Here is a 22,909-nt window from a genome sequence, read left to right as displayed (position 1 = left end):
CAGGACTGCCCTTATCTATAAAGCTGCTAACCCCTGAGCCTTGAAGGGAGAAGATAAATACCAGCTGCCAGTATTTTGGTTGCACAACAAGGCCAGGACAACAGCCCCTTTTATGGATTGGTTTCATAAATGGTTTCTCCCTGAACTCAGGAAGTTCCTTACTAGTATGTTTCAAAGTTTGCTTCATAAGTGGATTTTCAACTATGCAGGGATCTGCACTTCTAACCTCCACGTTGTTAAGTGGTCAACTATGTATATTAGAGCATATCATTCAAACCTATATATAACAAACACCTAGTATGGCACTGTTGTGTATGCAGTCAGTAGAGAGTGCAGTGATAGTTCTACCATATAATGGAATTTCTAACCTAGAAGAGAGTGTAGAAAATCTGGGTATATAGGAAATATGTATTCATAACTTTAACACAAAGTAGCAAGTAACAAATGCACAGTAAATGCTATTGAGTTTAGAGGGAGAAAGAACTAGCGTAGTCAGAGTAGACTTCTTAAGAGAAATGATTTTTTATTTGAACTTCATGAACACCTAGGATCTGGAAATACAGGTGGTTTGTTTGTTTCATTCCAGGTGAAAAAGAAAAGCTTCACAGAATGCAAGAGATGGAAAGAGCTATAGAAGAAAATTGAAAAATTCTCAGAACATATATTTTCATATTTCTCAACATTTCCATAAAAGAGCATTTCAAGTGGGAGACACTTGCACATAAAAGAAGAACTGCACAAAATGAGAATAATCTAGGCCAATGGTCAAAGTGTGGAGAGTGAGGATTACTCTCACACTTGTTTTACTCTCCTTTTTCACAGCTTTAGAAAGCAGTAGAAATCATAAGAAACAACATCCTAAGAAAACCATGGGCCCCCAAGGGTAAGAAAGACTCTATCAGAGACTTCAAAATTCATGGCAACAAAAACTCTAGGGATTAATATTGATAGTAATAGTAAATATTAATATCAAAAATATTAATGTTAAATATCAGCACCGATAGCATTAGTGTTAATACTATTCATAATGGCAGAATTGAGCATCAGTATCATTAATCATCGTCATAGCTTAAAGCCTCACCAGGAAACAGCCATATCCTATCTTCCAAGGATGTGCAGCTAGAGCCTGTACAGAGGGTATGCCATGTGGGAGGTGAGGGCAGCTAGCAAGCCAGATATATTGTACAATAGAACAAGTCTAGACTAGACAGTATCTCAAAGACATTTCAAGTCCTTTCTGTATGGAAAAGCTCACTATATGGAGGCCCTATGCAATCCAACTTGTGTGAATCAATTGAACTGATGAAGGTAGAGGGGGCAGTGAATCCAAGGAATATATTCATAAGACTATTTAGTAGCAAAAATTATAAATTATCCCCTTGTCTGCTTATCCCTCTTTCTAGGTATGCTCAGTAATGGAAAGTACTAGTGCTCCTTACAACCAAGATCCAGAACACATCTAATTCTTTGGCCATGAATGAAGCAACCAATACATGCAAAAAGTTAAGGGGAATGTTTAAGCTGCTTTTCTTGAATTAATTCACAAATGTCTGTTGGGACATTCAGAAAAATTAGAAACTGTAAGTTTGCCTGGTTTTGCAGCACTATAAGCTTTGGAGTAGAGCCCACTGCTGTGTTCAGGTTTCATGAGAAGCCAGATTCAGGGTGAGTCTTGACAGTTGATCCATCATAAAACTTACTCCCACCTCCCTCTGTGCAAGTCTTACTGGAGAAAAGTTTAAATAAGAAGGAAGTGAGAAAATGGGGGTGAACAGAGGGTAGAGGTGGTGGGGGAGCTAGCACAGCTGTGGGTCATTAACAATAATCACTGCCTGCCAGCATGAAAGGAAGCAGAGCATGAGTACCCCCTTTTCTTCCCTTTCCCTGTAAGAAGCCATCTGGACAAGGCAGTTTGGAATAACCGTTAGTAATGGAATCTGATTCTGTTTGACTTTATTTAAAGTCCTCTTGTAGACCATGCCATTGCTTTGGCTTTGAAATCTGGAACTGAGAAGCCCCAAAATAAAAGCACACCTCTCAGTGTGCAGCACCACGTTGTTGACCTAAATGAAAGTTCACAGCAGAGAGGGAGGTTATTCCCCTCACTGGAAGATGGAGGGAGTGTGACGCACTGCAGAGGCCAAGGGCTCTGTGTTGCATTGCATTCTGATTTGGGTTGACGGGCCAGCACTATCTCTACTGTCTGGTAGAAATGTTAATGTGCTTATAATCACCACTTTACTTAAAAACCCAGCTCTAATATTTATTTAGAAATAAAATAATTTGAAGGAAATAGTTTTAAGAAAAAAGAAAAACAAAGAAACTCCTAAATTTTGGAATATAAAATCTATTTATGGCTTCACTTCTTCTTTTGTCTAGCTTCCCTTATTTCATTCACCAATGTCATTCCACGTGAAATTTTAAATTAAAAAAAGAACCAAGCCATTGTAATTAGTCACTTAGTAGATGAAACAGCACTCTACTACTTCTAATCCATTTACCATCTTTTAAATTTGTTTGAATTTTGTTTGTTTAAATTTGTTTGAATCCTACTTTGAAGATATAGAAATATATTTAGTTAAAACAATCTGTTTGAAGACATGGATTTCAATTGACCAGTTTTATTTCTTCTTACAGAGAAGTGATATATTCCTCTTTGAAATTCATACAAAATAAGACACTATACTTTATAATGAAATCACTAGGCGTTTTAGTGGGCGTTTATTAGGAATTAGTTGCTTCTTGATATATTTTAAAATTTTTTATTGTGAGTTTTTATTATTAGACAATAATAATGTGGTACAGATTATTTTAATAATATAAGGATAAACTTGAACACTCAAAGTTAGCTCCTCAATGTCTCATAAGTTACATATTGGCTCAAAGTTGTTGGCTATAAAACAATATGTTGGGTCAATGGGTAAAGAGCAGGATTCTGTATTTTGGCATGTAAGATGCCCACAAATTGTCAAACATGGGAAGTCCAGTTGGAAAATGTATATGAATGGCCAAAAATTTAGGCTTTCTCACTAAAAAGAATAATTTTGTCCCCAAATAAACTCCATATACTTTTTTGCTGAACATAGAATGTTTGTAATTATAGTAGTAATAGCATTGAAGATGAGAAAAGATTGTGACATTAACAGAGAAAAATGGTATTTTACCTAGAAAACAATTTCCTTATAGCAGCTTCTGCTGTATAATATTTTACAGAATCCTTAACGTATAACGTAGTATTTTAAAATAGTGTAGATTTGCTATAAAGACATAGTATACATTTGATAGAGAAAAAAAACAAAGCAAATATAATTTTATGCTTGATTATTTTTAGATTTTTTTAAAAGAATAGTTTTTGTTGTCGTTTTGGTTTCAGTAATAGAAAAACTCAAGAAATTGTATTTTCTCTACTCTTATTTGATGTATTTATAAAGTTATATATTTAGCCCTGTTTAAATTGATCAATCAAGACATGAGGCTAGAAAGCTGCTAATACTGCCTTGATGTTCAAAACCTCTTTTTGTGAAGGTTGACTCAGAGAATTATGTCAGTTAGATTTTTTCCTCAAGATCTAACTGGCGCTTGGTTTACAAAACTCAAAATGAATCCAACAAAAATAAGCTGGAAAAGGACTAGCTGTCCTCATTTGTCCTGCTGTCCTCTTTTCAAGCTATTTTTTTCCTTTCGTGGTAAAGTTTTTACTTTGGGGCTTCTAAAATGCCACAGCTAGCTGTATTTACATTTTGAATACCTAGTCATGTGAAAGCTTTAATTCTCTATTGGCACAGCTTTGAATGATGTGTTTCTTTGAGAATGATCCAAATAGAATGCTCTGGACTCACAAACAGCTGATGCTACCTCTTATGTGTATGAAAAGAACAAGCAGAATCTTCACAGTAATGGAATGATTCTAGAATAATTTGTACTGCTGCTAGAATAATTTGTACAACTAAAATAATTGGATCGCTTTAAACACAATGTTATTAGAATCATATGTTCAGTTCCTGTTATAGTAGATGCCCGACCAGAGGGAGGACCTTGACAGAAATAAAGTGTCATTATCAAGAGAAGTTGCAGCAATGTGACAGAATGAAAAGAAATCACCTTAGAATCACTTATGGAGCCTGTCCTTGAAAGGAAAGGCTACTTTGAGGCCTTTGAAGGGGCTTTAGTTACTAGGGTAAAGATGTGACCAGTTCTGTCTAGGAAAACAAAATAATACCTGGGAATCTGGGGGTTATCAATGAGTTTAATGGGGTGGCTGGTATGACTTGATAAAGTCTGCTGAAGCAGACAAGTCTATATCACCACTTCTTGGGCCAATTTCCAGCCTGAGTAATAGCTGTATTCAAACTAAAATAGCTAATTGCTATAGCTAAAAAGCTTCTACTCAAGCCTGAGGCTGAGAAGTCACTTTTCTGTGAAAAATTGCTGTGAAAGAGCACCAGCCTCCACTCCAATCCTGTACCCAGCCTCCAGGGACATCCTCCCCTACTCTGCCCTTCACTCCTGCCACCTGAAATTCACACCCCACCCACTGTTTCCATGACTTACTTCAGGGACACTCAGAAGCCCAGCTTCCATATTTTGAACATGTAATATTTGTGTACTTAAAATCTCCTCTCTGGTGTTTGAAAACATTTCAAAGTACCCATACAAAGCTTTTGCTTTTCTCCTTAGTTTCCTCCAATCCTAATCTTTCCAATCTCAGTAAGTGGCACCACTGGCCCTCTGATGTCATTTCAGGAAGTCATCATTGATGATTATCTTTCTCTCATGCTTTACATCCAGTTCATCACCAATTCCTGTTAACTCTACTCCCAGAGTATATATTGAGTCCATTCATTTCCACTGCTACCTCTTTAGTTAAACCCATCATTATAGACAAACGTTAATGACCTTCCCACTGCTCTCTCCGCTGCCTCTCTCGTCCTCTATGACCCATTCATCAGACAGCATACAAGGTGATTGTTTAAAAAAATGCCTCAAAAACTCACTCTTCTTTGTTTAAAACCTCCCAATGTCTTCCCTCTGCTCTTAAAATATATCCAGCCCCTTCACTATAACTCCAAGATACTACATGAAATTTATCTTAACTCCCCTCTTCAACTTTATTCCATACAATTGTTGCTCACTTTGTTACAGCCACACTGGTCTTCTCCTGTTTCTACAATATGCCACACTAGTTACTTCCTTAGATCCTATTCATCTACAGGAATTGAAAACAACTAGACTGATAAAGAAAATGTGGCATATATACACCACAGAATACTATGCAGCCGTAAAAAAGAATGAGTTCATGTCCTTTGCAGGGACATGGATGAAGCTGGAAACCATCATTCTCAGCAAACTAACACAAGAACAGAAAACCAAACACCACATGTTCTCACTTATAAGTGGGAGTTGAACAATGAGAACACGTGGACACAGGGAAGGGGAACATCACACACCGGGGCCTGTCAGGGGGTTCGGGGCAAGGGGAGGGACAGGATTAAGACAAATTCCTAATGCATGCGGGGCTTAAAACCTAGATGACGGCTTGGTAGGTGCAGCAAATCAGCATGGCACATGTATACCTATATAACAAACCTGCACATTCTGCACATGTATCCCAGAACTCAAAGTAAAATAAAAAAAGAAAAGAAAACAACCAGACCATGAGACTACACATTCCACGTGCAGCCACCACAGTTTCATCCTTTCTTGTCGAACAGTTCTCGACACATAGTTCTCAAGCATCACTCACTAATGTCACTAGTGCATGCATTATCATCAAATCTAATGTCCTCTTGTCTTTTTTGTCCTTGCTAAAGCAATGGACATTCTTGTATACATTCTTCTTTCAGAAATTATTTCCATGAGTTTTGGGGAACTTGGTGGCAATGGGTATAAGAAGAAACTTACCATGTTAAGAATTATGCTGCCAGGGCTGCTGAGTTCTATTTCCAGCCCTGTCACTTATTAAATATATGATCTTGAGAAAGGTACTTAAACTCTCTAAGACTCAATTCTCTCACCTACAAATTCAAGTAACTACTTGGTGGTGTAATGTACATAAGGTGCCTAGCACAATGCCTGGCATAGAATGAACAGTAAATAAATAAAACCTATTATTATTACATGGTTCAATGGGCAACTTTAAAAAGAAGTAGTATTGTGTATACTCACAAGAAATCCTGAAATCATTAGTATTTGGTATGAGAGGAATGAAAATAAACCCTTCTAAGACCATCAAAACCCATTTATTTAACCATTTTGCTTTATTGTCTTTCTGCATTTGAACTCTGGGTTGAGAACAACTTGCTCTCAAAATAATGATTTAAACTAGTGAAGGCCAAAAAGCCAAACTTTCCCCAGGCTATAATTGTGATAAATTTAAGATGTGTTCTAAGAGAGTGATACATTGACCCAAATTCACTAAAGTACTTCTAATTACGATGTTGTTTATTACTATGACAAGTGTTTTGACCACAGGACTGATGTTAGATTCAAAGAGAGATTTTGTTAACTTGCTGTAAATTTTAAAGCATGTGGGCTGTGTTTTGAACAAAACATGAAGCTCTAATAATAGCAGGATCATTTTTTAAAGCCCCAAGAAATACATGGTAGACAATCATTTTTATTTAAAAGATATCTTATAATTAGATTAAAATGGTTTTTTTTTTTCCCATACTGAAAAAAAGACAGGGTTAGCTGTTCAGAGGCTGAGATAAGCATTATACCTACAGGCTTCCAGGAAACCTAAGAGAATGGCACATGGCCTCCAGAAAGCAGATGGTAGAACACTAGCACATACAAAAGATGGTAGGGATTCAAGGAGAAAAAAATAAAATGATGCCAGCACTCAAAAATTACCTCATTAATGGCTTCCTTGGATTATTTACTGCTTGAAATGCGAGGGAAGCATCTATCAGGGTTTTTTCTCCAAATTAAAAAAAAATTACATATGATTTCAATAAATTTGCTTCAGGCTCTTAAAAGATAGGAGGGGAAAGAGATGGATAGCTCATGTTGCTACCCATAAAGATATAAGGCATGTACTAAAAGGCACTGGTATTCAGAGAGGCACATTTCCTAAGATGCTACTTGCTCTCCAGAGTGGCCAAGGTGATGCTGACTGCAGCATATACATTACTGTTGGTCATTAGCCCATCCGATCCTTGTAACATGAGCAAGGAGAATTTGGGTTACACATCCTTAAATCTAGACCTGGGCCTTTCATTTAAATTGTATTAAGTGTGGAAAAAAAAACACCTAATTTAAAATGGTAACATACATCCAGCTTTCACAACCCTTCTATTTTTCCTTTTGTGATTTCTTTCCTCCTCCAAGGTCTTACTTTCAGTTACAAATAATACAGAAGTGTTTTTCAAGGTAAGATCCAATAATCAATGACGTCAGACTCATCATGGGGGAGGGTGGTGACTAATCAGGCATATTCCTTGGCCCCACCCTAGACCTAGTGATCCAGTTAAGCTCCCTCTCCAATTTGAGAGCCATTGGGTTTTTTGAAAAGCATTTCTTAAAGAATTGAAATCTCTTTTAAAGTCCTTAAGACAGCATGACCTGTGTCTTGTTTATTTTTAATCCCTCAAAATGCTGAGCAAAGTTGCTGGCATAAAAAAGGTAACCAGTAAAGATCTGTTACGTAAAACAAATGAACAGCAGTTGAATTTCAGGCACCAGCATTAATCAGGTAATCCTCGCTGTGTTCCACAAATACTCTCCAGCCAATCTTTCTACTAAGCAGTATTGGGGACATTGGGGAGTACACTGGGAACAGCTACTTTATAGTAGCTTCAGGGTCCCAGTGAGGTAATGACTATGAGGTGGTACTTTCTTTTTTCTTGCAACACAAAATAGTACAGTAACTCCCCTAAGCTGAGGCTACAGAAAGGAAGAGAGCTGCTTACAAGGGGAAATATATTCAATTCTAGATTTGAACAGTTGATTGGAGAGTTCTTATTTGATCTCAGAGGAATTAGTTAAGTACTTAGTTGTACATTTCTGTCAACTGCTGCTTCCTATGGGAGGATTTCTGTATAACAACGTCTTATAATTTTCATCTAAGGAATTTTGTTAGTTACTTTTAGCTTCCAGGCATATGCAGTTTTAAACATCCAGGATAGTATGACCTAATGGGAAATTGTTTCAATCTGCGACTGATTCACCAATATAAATGCCAGTGTAAACCCAATGGCCAATCTTATAAGTGTGTAGCACCTTATAGAGTTTTCAAGCATGCTCATAAATAGATAGGATAAGTACCATTGTAAGGTAGAGTCACTAAAGAGTAGTCAGTGCAGGGACACAACTGATCCCTTTGTCTTTTCCCTCTGTTATCCATTTAATTCCCCCTTTTCTCCAGCTATCCCCTCAGTAACTCTCAGAGATTTACTTGGTGGTGTAACCCAAATTCTTGCTCATGTTACCAGGACCAGATCAATAGTCCTACTTGGGGAATGTGTTGTTTCCTGTGCCAAAAGAGGCCTACCAGGTGCTATGTTTCCCCTTTTTTGTGGCAGGCAATGCAAGGTATAACAATTTGTGTTTTACATTAGAAGGATGTAATGGCACACTCTGACTACTGAAGCCCTAAAAACTTACTGTTGTGATGAGTCCCAGGATATTCATGAGGTTTGTTTTCTACTCTCTGGAGCATGTGTAACTTACCAAGGCCTCCAGCATACCAGCAACCTCTTACTCATCTTGCTAGATCAACATGATGTCATTGATTTCATAGATCAATATGGCATTCCATGAGATGTCCAGGTCATCCTAATCTATTCAGACTATATCAGGACAGAAAATAAGAGAAAAACTGTGAACATATATTGCTGCCTATTCCATGTGGATGTAAACTATTTCTGGTCCTCTTTCCTAACTAAGATAGGAAAAAAGCACATTTGTCCAATCACTGCGTGCTTATGACATACCTGAAGCCATATTAATCTACTCTAGCCAAGATACTACCTTTGGTATGGCAAACACCTACCAACATATCTACCCACTTACCAGAATCTGTAATCACAGGCATTTTCCCTGATCATTATCAAAGATAATGGTAACCTTTGATAATCATTTCTGTGTTTCACTAGGCCCCTATGTTCTCTTCAAGAACATAATTTCATTAATTCCTCTTTTTTTCTCCTACATCAAATTTCTTTCTCTTCATTATTATTGCCATTAACACGTATAAGATAGACATATGCCCTTATTTCTTTATTACAATAAAACCTCTTGACCTGACTTTCTTTTTTAGCTACAAAGTCATTTCACTTTTCCCTTTTGCAACAAAACTCAGATCTGCTAAACTCCATTTCTCTCCCACAGTTCTCTTTTAAACACATTCCAAACAGACTTTTACGACCACCAATCTACCAAAGCTTCTCTTTTCAACTTGACCAATATCCAAATGAGATCCAATGGTCATATTTTAGTACTTATCTTAATTTACCTAATGAAACATCTAATGCATATGATCACTCTTTCTTAATAAATTTTATTCATCAGTCTGTTTTTGTGTTCTTTCTTGGTATCTATTGCTAGTTCTCTTTCTCCTCCATGGTCTTTGGGCTTCTTCTTTTCTGCTTACACACTTTCTCTGTCATTCAGTATAACCATCTCACGGCTTAAGTACTGTCTATGTGCTGACAGTCTCACAATTTGTGTCTCCAGACCAGACCTCTCCCTTAAACTCCAGATTTGTCTATCTTCCTTTCTACTAAATACACCCACAGGAATGTCTAATATTCATCTAAAAATCAATAAGTCTAAAATTAACTTCTGATCTCACCTGCAGCTTCCCACATCTCAATAAATAGCAACTCCTTCATTTGGGACAAAGGCTTGGTATCCTCTTGACTCCTTTCTTTTACTTGTAACCTACATCCTTTCTGTCAGGAAATCCTGATGATTTTGCCTTCAAAATATATCCAGAATCCAACCATCCCTTCTACCATCTTCCTGGTTTGATCCATCATCATCTCTCAAACGGATTCCTCAAATAGACTTGTCACTGGTTTTGCTGCCTAACTCTTACTTCCTTCAGTCCATTTCTTTTTTATGAGATAAGGCCTCATTCTGTTGCCCAGGGTGGAGTGCAGTGGTGTGATAATGGCTCACTTTAGTCCATTCTTAATACATCAGCCACATAGATTGTAACATTTATCTGCTCCAAACCTTGCTAAGCTCTTCAGTCTCCAAAAGATAAATGCAAAATTCCTCAAGAGTTCATAGAACCTTAGATGATGTGGTCCCCATTACTTCTCTAGCTCACTTCCTTTCTCACCTACTCTTCACCAAATCTCCTAGCTATTCTGGAGTATTTTAGGGAGGATCCCATCACAGGATATATATATTAATAAGATATATATGTATACAAATACCTGTGTATATATATACTCATATATAATGTGTATGTATATATTTATATATGCATGTATGTATTATATATTATATGTGCATATTATACATGTGTATATAATATGTATATATATGTGTGTGTGTGTATATATATATATATATAGGGTCTATTGACTATGACTGGAATATTCTTCCTTCAACTCCTGCAGGTATTTGCTCATATGTCCTTTCTCAATTGGGCCTATTCTAATCACCCTGTTTAAATTGAAACTGCCTTTTCTCATGCATTTTCCCTTAGCACTTACATTGTTTTACATGTGATGTAAGTGATTTATATATTATATATGTTCTTTCTTCTGGTTAGAATGTAAGCTTCATTTCCTCAATGATACCCAAACTCTTAGGATAATATTGGCATAAGAGGGCCTCAAAAAAATATTTGATGAATGAATAAATGGACTTTATTAATATTACAAAACAAGACCTGAATAAATAGGTATATCGTATCATAAAAGGATAGACTATCTTAACAATATCAATTCTCCTCAAATTTACAAAAATTCAATCCCAAATAATTGATCTTAAATTATAAAATTCAAAACTAAATCCAGACTATCCCAAACAATTATAAACAAGAAGAATAAGATTGGTAGTGGTATTGCTACTGGTCTAGATGAATAGATCAATGGAATCAAATAAAGAAGATATACTATGTAGCAACTTTGAACATTATAACAATGGCCTTGCAGATCACTAGTAAAAGAAATGAAAATGAGAAATTCATATCATATGAAAAGTATAATTATATTCCCATTTCACAAAATTAGTTCTAAGTTGCTTAAAGAACTAAATATGAAAATAAAACCTTAAAGCATTTAGAATAAACATAAGAGACTACTTTTATGATGTGGTGTAGAAAAACATTTCTTAACCAAGACTTCAAAGAGACAAATCACAAAAGAAAAGATTAATAAACTTGACTCCATTATGACAAAACACATATAAACAAACTCTTAGCCACTTAGAGACAATATTGGCAAAATATTTAATGGCTGAAAGATTAGTATTTATAATATATGCATTTTAAAAGCTTACAAATCTCTAAGAAAAAGAGAAACTTCACAAACAAAAACATAAGCATGGATATCACAGAATAAATGACCCACATAAATGTGGAAAGATTAAAACTACAATAACATAATATTTAAAGCCACCCAAAAATAAATATTAATAATTCTGGCAATATTAGAAGATGACACTAGTATAAATTGGTACTATTTTAGAGAATAATCTGAAATATCTAATGAGAGTAAAAAATACATACCTTAAGACTCTGCAATACCTTTAGGCAAATCCTCTTGAAAAAATATTACTTCTATGCTCAAGGAAATATACAAAGCTGTCCCCTAAGAAATTTCTACAAATGGCAGTTAATGTCAAGACAGGAATTTGTAGTCGAAGACGACAAATTTATAATTTGATATATTTAAGCTGAGTCATTTGAAACATGATGAAAAATGTGGTTGATGGTTGGAGTAGATTGTTTGAAATAAAGGGAACCAAGGAACTGTAAAATCAGGATGTTAGAAGCATCCTTACTGAAACTACAGGCAAAAGATGAAGTGGAGATAAAGGCTACAACCTAATTATTAGAATTCTTGAGAAATACAGAGAGTTTCTCTCTGGAAAGAAAAACATTAAAGAGGATCATAAAAAGGGGAGACTTGCACTTCAAAAGAGAAATCTGATTTAGTTTGCAAAACAATAATGGAAATTGCCTTGTGAGTCAGGAGAAGAGAGAAAAGAATATCAATAGACAGATCTCAAAGAAGCATGAGATGACAAAGAATAAGTCTAATTAAATTAATGCAGAAAGAATAGCAATTTGCATGTCACTTATACGCAATTCTCCATTTATTCCATGTTTCTTTATTTTCAGTTGTAAAGATAAAGATTTTATGATGTTACAAAACATCCAGAATTGCATTTCTAATCTTTTCCAATTGTTTGATTAGAAACCTTGACGTGATCAAGAGTAATTATCAAAGCAAACACCAGGCTTAGCAGTCAGGCAGATGTACAGCCTCTTCCTCTATTGCATATGCTATTCTGAATAGGAAGGTGATATAGCTTGGATATATGTCGTCTTTAAATCTCACACTGAAATGTAATACTCAGTGTTGGAGGTGGGGCCTGATGGCAGGTGATTATTGGATCATGGAGGTGGATTTCTCATGGTTTAGTTCCATCCCTTTAGTGCTGTCCTGATACTGAATGAGCTCATGAGATCTGGTTGAGTAAAAGTGTGACACATTACCTCCCAATCTTTCCCTCTTGCTCCTGACTTGGTCGTGTAACATGCCTGTTTCCACTTTGCTTTCTGCCATGAGTGAAAGCTCCCTGAGGCCTTTACAGAAGCCGAGTAGATGCTGGTGCCATGCTTCCTGTATAGCCTGCGGAATCATGAGCCTACTAAACCTCTTTTCTTTATAAATTACCCAGCCTCAAGTATTTCTTTATACCAACACAAGAATGGACTAACACAGAAGGCATAGCTTTGTTGATCACTTTTGGTTGAATTTGAAGATGCTGTAAACTGAAGCCCATGTAAAGAAGAAATAACCCTTTATCACTTTTTATTGCGTCTATTTGATTCTTCTCTCTTTTCTTCTTTATTCGTCTTGCTAGCGGTCTATCAATTTTGTTGGTCTTTTCAAAAAACCAGCTCCTGGATTCATTAATTTTTGAAGCGTTTTTTGTGTCTCTATTTCCTTCAGTTCTGCTCTGATCTTATTTATTTCTTGCCTTCTGCTAGCTTTTGAATGTGTTTGCTCTTGCTTCTCTAGTTCTTTTAATTGTGATGTTAGGGTGTCAATTTTAGATCTTTTCTGCTTTCTCTTGTGGGCATTTAGTGCTATAAATTTCCCTCTACACACTGCTTTGAATGTGTCCCAGAGATTCTGGTATGTTGTGTCTTTGTTCTCATTGGTTTCAAAGAACATCTTTATTTCTGCCTTCATTTTGTTATGTACCCAATAGTCATTCAGGAGCAGGTAGTTCAGTTTCCATGTAGTTGAGTGGTTTTGAATGAGTTTCTTAATCCTGAGTTCTAGTTTGATTGCACTGTGGTCTGAGAGACAGTTTGTTATAATTTCTGTTCTTTTACATTTGCTGAGGAGTGCTTTACTTCCATCTATGTGGTCAGTTTTGGAATAGGTGTGGTGTGGTGCTGAAAAGAATGTATCTTCTGTTGATTTGGGTGGAGAGTTCTGTAGATGTCTACTAGGTCCACTTGGTGCAGAGCTGAGTTCAATTCCTGGATATCCTTGTTAACTTTCTGTCTCGTTGATCTGTCTAATGTTGACAGTGGGGTGTTAAAGTCTCCTATTATTATTGTGTGGGAGTCTAAGTCTCTTTGTAGGTCTCTAAGGACTTTCTTTATGAATCTGGGTGCTCCTGTATTGGGTGCATATAAATTTAGGATAGTTAGCTCTTCTTGTTGAATTGATCCTTTACCATTATGTAATGGCCTTCTTTGTCTCTTTTGATCTTTGTTGGTTTAAAGTCTGTGTTGTCAGAGACTAGGATTGCAACCTCTGCCTTTTTTTGTTTTCCATTTGCTTGGTGGATCTTCCTCCATCCCTTTATTTTGAGCCTATGTGTGTCTCTGCGCGTGAGATGGGTTTCCTGAATACAGCACACTGATGGGTCTTGATTCTTCATCCAATTTGCCAGTCTGTGTCTTTTAATTGGAGCATTCAGCTCATTTACATTCAAGGTTAATATTGTTATGTATGAATTTGATCCTGTCTTTATGATGTTAGCTGGTTATTTTGCTCATTAGTTGATGCAGTTTCTTCCTAGCCTCAATGGATCCCACAGAAATACAAACTACCATCAGAGAATACTATAAACACCTCTACACAAATAAACTAGAAAATATAGAAGAAATGGATAAATTCCTCGACACATACACCCTCCCAAGATTAAACCAGGAAGAAGTTGAATCTCTGAATAGACCAATAACAGGCTCTGAAATTGAGGCAATAATTAATAGCTTACCAACCAAAAAAAGTCCAGGACCAGATGGATTCACAGCTGAACTCTACCAGAGGTGCAAGGAGGAGCTGGTACCATTCATTCTGAAACTATTCCAATCAATAGAAAAAACAGGCAATCCTCCCTAACTCATTTATGAGGCCAGCATCATCCTGATACCAAAGCCTGGCAGAGACACAACAAAAAAAAAAGAATTTTGGACCAATATCCCTGATGAACATCGATGCAAAAATCATCTATGAAATACTGGCAAACCGAATCCAGCAGCACATCAAAAAGCTTATCCACCATGATCAAGTGGGCTTCAACCCTGGGATGCAAGGCTGGTTCAACATATGCAAATCAATAAACATAATCCAGCATATAAACAGAACCAATGACAAAAACCACATGATTATCTCAATAGATGCAGAAAAGGCCTTTGACAAAATTCAATAACTCTTCATGCTAAAAACTCTCAGTAAATTAGGTATTGATGGGAGGAACCTCAAAATAATAAGATCTATGACAAACCCACAGTCAATATCATACTGAATGGGCAAAAACTGGAAGCATTCCCTTTGAAAACTGGCACAAGACAGGGATGCCCTCTCTCACCACTCCTATTCAACATAGGGTTGGAAGTTCTGGCCAGGGCAATCAGGCAGGAGAAGGAAATAAAGGGTATTCAATTAGGAAAAGAGGAAGTCAAATTGTCCCTGTTTGCAGATGACATGATTGTGTATCTAGAAAAACCCCATCGTCTCAGCCCAAAATCTTCTTAAGCTGATAAGGCAACTTCAGCAAAGTCTCAGGATACAAAATCAATGTACAATAATCACAAGGGTTCTTATACACTAATAACAGACAAATAGAGAGGTAAATCATGAGTGAACTCCCATTCACAATTGCTTCAAAGAGAATAAAATACCTAGGAATCCAACTTACAAGGGACATGAAGGACCTCTTCAAGGAGAATTACAAACCCCTGCTCAATGAAATAAAAGAGGATACAAACAAATAGAAGAACATTTCACGCTCATGGGTAGGAAGAATCAATATCATGAAAATGGCCATACTGCCCAAGGTAATTTATAGATTCAATGCCATCCCCATCAAGCTACCAATGACTTTCTTCACAGAATTGGAAAAAACAACTTTAAAGTTCATATGGAACCAAAAAAGAGCCCACATTGCCAAGTCAATCCTAAGCCAAAAGAACAAAGCTGGAGGCATCATGCTACCTGACTTCAAACTATACTACAAGGCTACAGTAACCAAAACAGCATGGTACTGCTACCAAAACAGAGATATAGACCAATGGAACAGAACAGATTCCTCAGAAATAATGCTGCATGTCTACAACCATCTGATCTTTGACAAACCTGACAAAAACAAGCAATGGGGAAACATGATTCCCCATTTAATAAATGGTGCTGGGAAAACTGGCTAGCCATATGTAGAAAGCTGAAACTGGATCCCTTCCTTACACCTTATATAAAAATTAATTCAAGATGGATTAAACACTTAAATGTTAAACCTAAAACCATAAAAACCCTAGAAGAAAACCTAGGCAATACCATTCAGGACATAGGCATGGGCAAGGACTTCATGTCTAAAACACCAAAAACAATAGCAACAAAAGCCAAAATTGACAAATGGGATCTCACTAAACTAAAGAGCTTCTGCACAGCAAAAGAAACTACCATCAGACTGAGCAGGCAACCTACAGAATGGGAGAAAATTTTTGCAATCTACTCATCTGAGAAATGGCTAATATCCAGAATCTACAATGAACTCAAACAAATTTACAAGAAAAAAACAAACAACCCCATCAAAAAGTGGGCAAAGGATATGAACAGACACTTCCCAAAAGAAGACATTTATGCAGCCAAAAGACACATGAAAAAATGCTCATCATCACTGGCCATCAGAGAAATGCAAATCAAAACCATAATGAGATACCATCTCACACCAGTTAGAATGGCCATCATTAAAATGTCAGGAAACAACAGCTGCTGGAGAGGATGTGGAGAAATAGGAACACTTTTACACTGTTGGTGGGAACGTAAACTAGTTCGACCATTGTGGAAGTCAGTGTGGCAATTCCTCAGGGATCTAGAACTAGAAATGCCATTTGCCCAGCCATCCCATTACTGGGTATATACCCAAAGGATTATAAAACATGCTGCTATAAAGACACATGCACACGTTTGTTTATTGTGGCACTATTCACAATAGCAAAGACTTGGAACCAACCCAAATGTCCAACAATGATAGACTGGGTTAAGAAAATGTGGCACATATACACCATGGAATACCATGCAGCCATAAAAAATGATGAGTTCATGTCCTTTGTAGGGACAATGATGAAGCTAGAAACCATCATTCTCAGCAAACTATCACAAGGACAAAAAACCAAACACTGCATGTTCTCACTCATAGGTGGGAACTGAACAATGAGAACACATGGACACAGGAAGGGGAACATCACAGTCCGGGGACTGTTGTGGGGTTGGGGGAGGGGGAGGGATAGCATTAGGAGATATGTCTAATGTTAAATGACGAGTTAATGGGTGCAGCACACCAACATGGCACATGCATACATATATAACTAACCTGCACGTTGTGCACATGTACCCTAAAACTTAAAATAAAAAAAATAAGAAAAGAAGAAATAACCAAAATTTATTTTTTCTCTTTCATTTTTAATTTGCTATCCTTATTGGATATCAGACTTATGATAAGTATTTTAAATATCAATTTAGTCTGGAATCCTGGAAAGGAAGGAAGGAAGGAAGGAAGGAAGGAAGGAAGGAAGGAAGGAAGGAGAAGAAAAGAAGGGGAAAAAGAAATAGGGGGTTAAGTAAGTCTATTAAATTGGGTTATAGACTATATTACCAGATGAAAGGGCTTCAATCTTTTAAATGAAGCCATGATAAAACAGTAAAGTTAATTACCAAAGGGCGACATTAAGAACGGGAAAAAGACCCATTGAGTAGACAGGCAAGAAAGGGCTGATTTGTAAGAACCTCTTATGGCATTCTACTCTCCAACCAGGACCCTTGTCATCTAAACCATTGCATACTACAAAAGAATTTCTCCTGTTTTTTCCTCACCCACTATTCCTAATCTTGAATCTTATTTAATGAACAAATACTGGTTAAATATAGACAACATTAAAATGTATTTACTCAAATATATTGATCTTATTAAAAATCATATTAAAACTTTCTTTTTTTTTTTTGAGACGGATTCTCGCTCTGTCACCCAGGCTGGAGTGCAGTGGTGCGATCTCGGCTCACTGCAAGCTCCGCCTCCCGGGTTCACGCCATTCTCCTGCCTCAGCCTCTCCGAGTAGCTGGGACTACAGGTGCCTGCCACCACGCCCGGCTAATGTTTTGTATTTTTAGTAGAGACGGGGTTTCACCGTGGTCTCGATCTCCTGACCTCGTGATCTGCCCTCCTCGGCCTCCCAAAGTGCTGGGATTACAAGCGTGAGCCACCATGCCCGGCCTAAAACTTCTTGAGATATTCTCAATAGTTGGTTTGATTTAATTTTTGAAAAGTTCCAAAGAACTATTTTTGAGCTCCAGTGTTTAATAGTCAAAAATTGGGGCATAGACGCATCACCACCTTACGTGGGATCTGCCTCTCTGTGCCATACACATGTGTGGAACTCAGAGCAAGCCACATCCCCTCCTCTGGCCACAGTTAATTCATATGATGGTCAACTCATTCAAGCAGTCAGAATCCCTTTACCAAGAATTTGGAATTGGGACTAAGAGAGCAATTCAATTCCTTTCCAGAAAGGAATTTAGCAGTGTCTTGTTTGAGAACCTGAGAAGCAGAGTGAGTCAATGTATGAAGAGAAAGAACAAAGCATATGTGAAGGGAGAAATAGGAAGACTCAGAGAAAAATAGAGAGTAAAGATGAGGAGATGAGCTTGACAAAGTATCCTTGGTTTCAAGGGCTTGGATGCATTTCAACTGTAGAGTTTCACGAAATCATTCAGTCTTTTTATAGTAAGTTATTTCTCTTTAAGCTGGTTTAAATGGGTTTTCCGCTATTTGAAAACAAGAGTCCTAGCTACTATAACCACTTTCTAATCATTACTGATCCCAGAATTACTAATCCCTATGCCTACTTACGTTTTTCAAATTATAAACTCCTTCAGAATAAAATCTAGTTTATAATCATGTTAGTGACCCTGCTTCATCAACCTTCTCTCTGGGCTTCACCTCAAAGTATTACTCTGCAATACAGTGATTGAACTGCTATGAAAAGTCTATTGAATAGATGGATTTATTGAGTGATAGAGGCTTCAATTGTCTAGACTTGTAAGTGTGTGATGTTATCTCTTCTGCTTTTGCCCTCACCTTTTTATTTCGACCGTTTAAGATGAATTTTTAAATACCAGGGCCATGACTGATAGAACAGCTACTGCTCTCAGGTGTAAAAAGAACATGATGGTACAAATGACAAGTTACCTTCTACAGTAATCTAAGCCTATGTCTACTGAACCAGTTTTCCACAAATGAAATACATTTTGTTGTATGCTCCAGTTCTTGATTATTTGGGAAAAAATAGCACAGAACCCTGAGGCCAGATGCCTTGAGTTATGTCCTAAATATGCCTGTAAAAGGTTTTGTTTGTTTTTTAATGGTATGAAACACACTGATTAACATATTAGTTATCGCCTTTCTTATATATAAAAGAAGTTGAATTACTACATGATCTCTAAGATGCCTTCCAAGTTTTAACATTCTTTGACTAAATTCTTTATAGAAGGATTGACATTATAAACTATCAACAGCCATTATAACACTTTTGTTGAATTTCAACAGATGGGACAACCACAGCAAGGCACCAATTGCTGTTAATGGCAACTAAATAGGACATATGTATATATATGAAGAGTTATTTCCTCTCCACAGACAGACTGCTTTTTCTTGACTTTTTAAATATGTTTCACCCAGCATGTAACTGTATTCTTAATTAATATGTCCTTCTACAGAATTTTTCTTTTGAATTTTTTTTCAGGAATGGATTTTAATCCTTATAACTGAAGTAGGTATAGTTTAAAAGATTTATAAGTTATTTTGTATGTCAAATCATACTTTTCTCAAATGACCATGATCAATCTTAAAAGAAATTTCATTAACATTTTATTTATTTATATTTTTACTTTTTTAGGGACAGGATCTTGCTCTGTCACCCAAGCTGAATATTTTTAATGTCTCAAAGAAACAGGAATAAAACAAGTTGCATCCAAAACTTTCATAAACTTACTGTGTTGAGAAAGTTTCCAAGCCCTGACACAGGGAGAGGAACCCAGATGGAGCGCAGTGGTCTCCTTACATTGAGGAGACAGAGTTGAAAGTACAGGAGACTAAGGCAACAGGACTTTTAGGGAAGAATACTGGAGGGGAGAGAGTCACACAAAAATAGAATCCTGGATATTTGCAGAGCTCTCTCCTCTTGAAGTCTCCAGCTGATTATTCATCTGAACATACACGTGAAATAACTACTTGAGGTCAGGTAAAGAACCACCTGAAACAATTAGGGAGAACAGTTCCCATGGATCATGTAGCACTAATAATAGTTGGTATTCTCATCAGCCAGAGTGGTAAAAACCTTGCAATACATACAGAGTTAAGTAGAGTACCCAGAGAATATTACCTCAATTATGGAAGAAAATATAATTTTAATATAGTCATATCTAGCATCCAGTAAGGCTATATTCACAATGTTTAGCATTTAAACAAACATTATTAGGCATTCAAAGAAGCAGAAAAATGTAATTCATAATGAGGAGAAATAATAATGAATCAAAACTGACCACGATATGACACAGATGATAGAATTAGTAATACGAGGACTTTATATGGATATTCTTATGTTCAAGGTAGAAGAAATAAAAAGCACATTCAGAAAGAACATAGGTTTTTTAGACAGAGGATTAATGCATTTATTACACAAATTACTAACTCATTTCTCATCTATGAATCTAGGTTGATAAGCTCTTGGAATAAGAAAGCCCAGCCTGGCAGCCATGGACCTTTGTTGTGGCCAGAATGATCTGCAAAGATAATAAGGAGAGTTCCCTTCACCCAACTTCTCTACACTAGCCTCTTACATAATTATGGTACATTATTAATAGCAAGAAATTAACATTAATACAATGTTATTAACTAAAGACTTTATTTAGATTTCAGCATTTTTTCCCTAATGTTCTTTTTTTAAGCCACAATCGATCTTCTAGAGGTGAAAAACAGAGGTTGAAATAAAAAGTTAATGGTATAGGATTAATAGCAAATTATACTCTTTAGAGAAAAAGGCTAGTGAATATGAATAAATAAAAATAAAAACCAACCAATATGAAACACACACAGAGAAAAAAGAATTTAAACAAAAACAAACAGAGCAACAGTAAAATGTGAGGCAACTTCAAGTAGCCTAACACATATGTAATTGGAAGACTTGCAGAGAGACAGACAGGAGCATTAAAAATATTTGAAGAAATAATGGCCAAAATTTTTCCAAAACTGATAAAATTCTAAACCCGCAGATCAAAGAAGCACAAGTAAAAGAATCATCAGAGAAACTACACAAAGGCACATCATAATCAAATTTGCTTTAAACCAGTGATAAAGAGAAAATATTAAAAGAAGAAAAAAGACTTACTTAAAGACAGGAACAAAGATATGAATGAAGCACTTTTATCAAAATAGAAGATAGTTAAGCAACATCTTTAAAATATTGAAAGAAACATTTGTCAGCCTAGATTTCTATGCTATGCAACAATATTTATGAAAACAGAAAGTGAAACAAAGACTATTTTTCAGACATACAAAAATCTGAAAGAATTTTTTACCAACACTTAAAAAATGTTAAGAAAAATTATTCAAGCATTCAGAAGATAATACCATATGGAAATCTGTAGCTACACAAAGAAATGAAGAGCACAGAAATAGAAAAGAGATATAAAAATTTTAACTAAGTTATTCTTATATTTTAAATAACTTAAAAAAATAATTAGCTAGTTAGTTGATTTCTGACAAAGGTGTAAAGGCATTTCATTGGAAAAAGGATTTTCTGTTCAAAAATAGTGCTGGAACATTTGGCAACCCATATGCAAAAAGAAAAACATAGACCATACCTCACACCATACACAAAAATTAACTCATGATGGACAAGAATGCACTGAGGGTGAAGTAGGATTCTCCTGCCCCTCCCAAAGCCAAAGCAAAGGCTTTGAAGGCCAAGAAGGTAGTGCTGAAAGGCATCCACAGCCACACAAAAAAAGATGATTCGTGGGGGCCCAAGACACTGTGCCTCCAAAGGCAGCCCAAATATTCTTGGAAAACCCCAGGAAAAACAACTTTGGCTACTATGCCAACATCAAGTTCCCCTGACCACTGAGTCAGCCATGAAGAAGAAAGAAGAAACAACACACTTGTGTTCATTGTAGATGTTAAAGCCAATGAGCACCAGGTCAAACAGAGTATGAAGAAGGTGTATGACATTGATGTGGCCAAGGTCAAAACCCCGATCAGCCTCATGGAGAGAAGGAAGTATATGTTCAACTGTCAACTGGTTCCTGATTATGATGCTTTCAATGTCACCATAAGATATAAAACAGACATTAACAAATGTTGATGAAGGTGTAGAGAAAATGGATCCCTTAGACATTGCTGGTGGAAATGTAAAATGGTGCAGCCATTTGGAGAACAGTTAGGGAGCTTCTTATAAAGTTTAACATAAAACTACCATAAAACCCAGCAATTTCACTCGTAGGTGTCTACCCAAGAGAAATGAAAACATATGTTCACACAAAGACATCCACATGAATGTTTACAACAGCATTATTCATTATAGCTGAAAACTATAGACTCTATCTGGGTCCCTATCCCCGTACCATGGCTTGGAAGTTCTCTGTGTCATAAGCTGATAAAAGTTTAGTGCTCAACTTGTTTTATTCTTGTTTCTTAGAGGCATTAAAATATTAATAAAATTTATTTTAAGATTAATTGTGATTATTGTGAGGAAATTATAATTTGATAAACAATTTATAATTAAAATTTTAAAACTATATTGACTTTCAGAAAGTATAACCTTACTATAAGTAAAGTTCTTATACTATATGTGATATAATATAATACAATACTATATGAAGCTAGGCTGTGATAAATTAAAGAGGTACACTATAGACTTTAAGACAACTACTAAAAACTCAAAATGTTATGGCTAATAAATTAATAATGAAGACAAAAATTAACTTTAAAAAACAGCTAATTCGGCAGAAGGCAAAGTGGGCACAAGGAACAAAGAAATATGGGACATATAAGAAAAAGTAACAAATTATAGACTCAAACACAATCGTAGAGATAATCACATTAAATATAAAATATCTAAATACTCCAATTAAAAGGCAGAGGTTGTCAGATGTATCAAAAGGTAAGACTCAACTATATGCTGCCTACAAGATTCTACTTAAAATATGAA

Source organism: Symphalangus syndactylus, chromosome 19 (genome assembly GCF_028878055.3).
Source record: "Symphalangus syndactylus isolate Jambi chromosome 19, NHGRI_mSymSyn1-v2.1_pri, whole genome shotgun sequence".
Lineage (NCBI taxonomy): Eukaryota > Metazoa > Chordata > Mammalia > Primates > Hylobatidae > Symphalangus > Symphalangus syndactylus.
Note: the sequence above shows the minus strand (reverse complement) of the source record.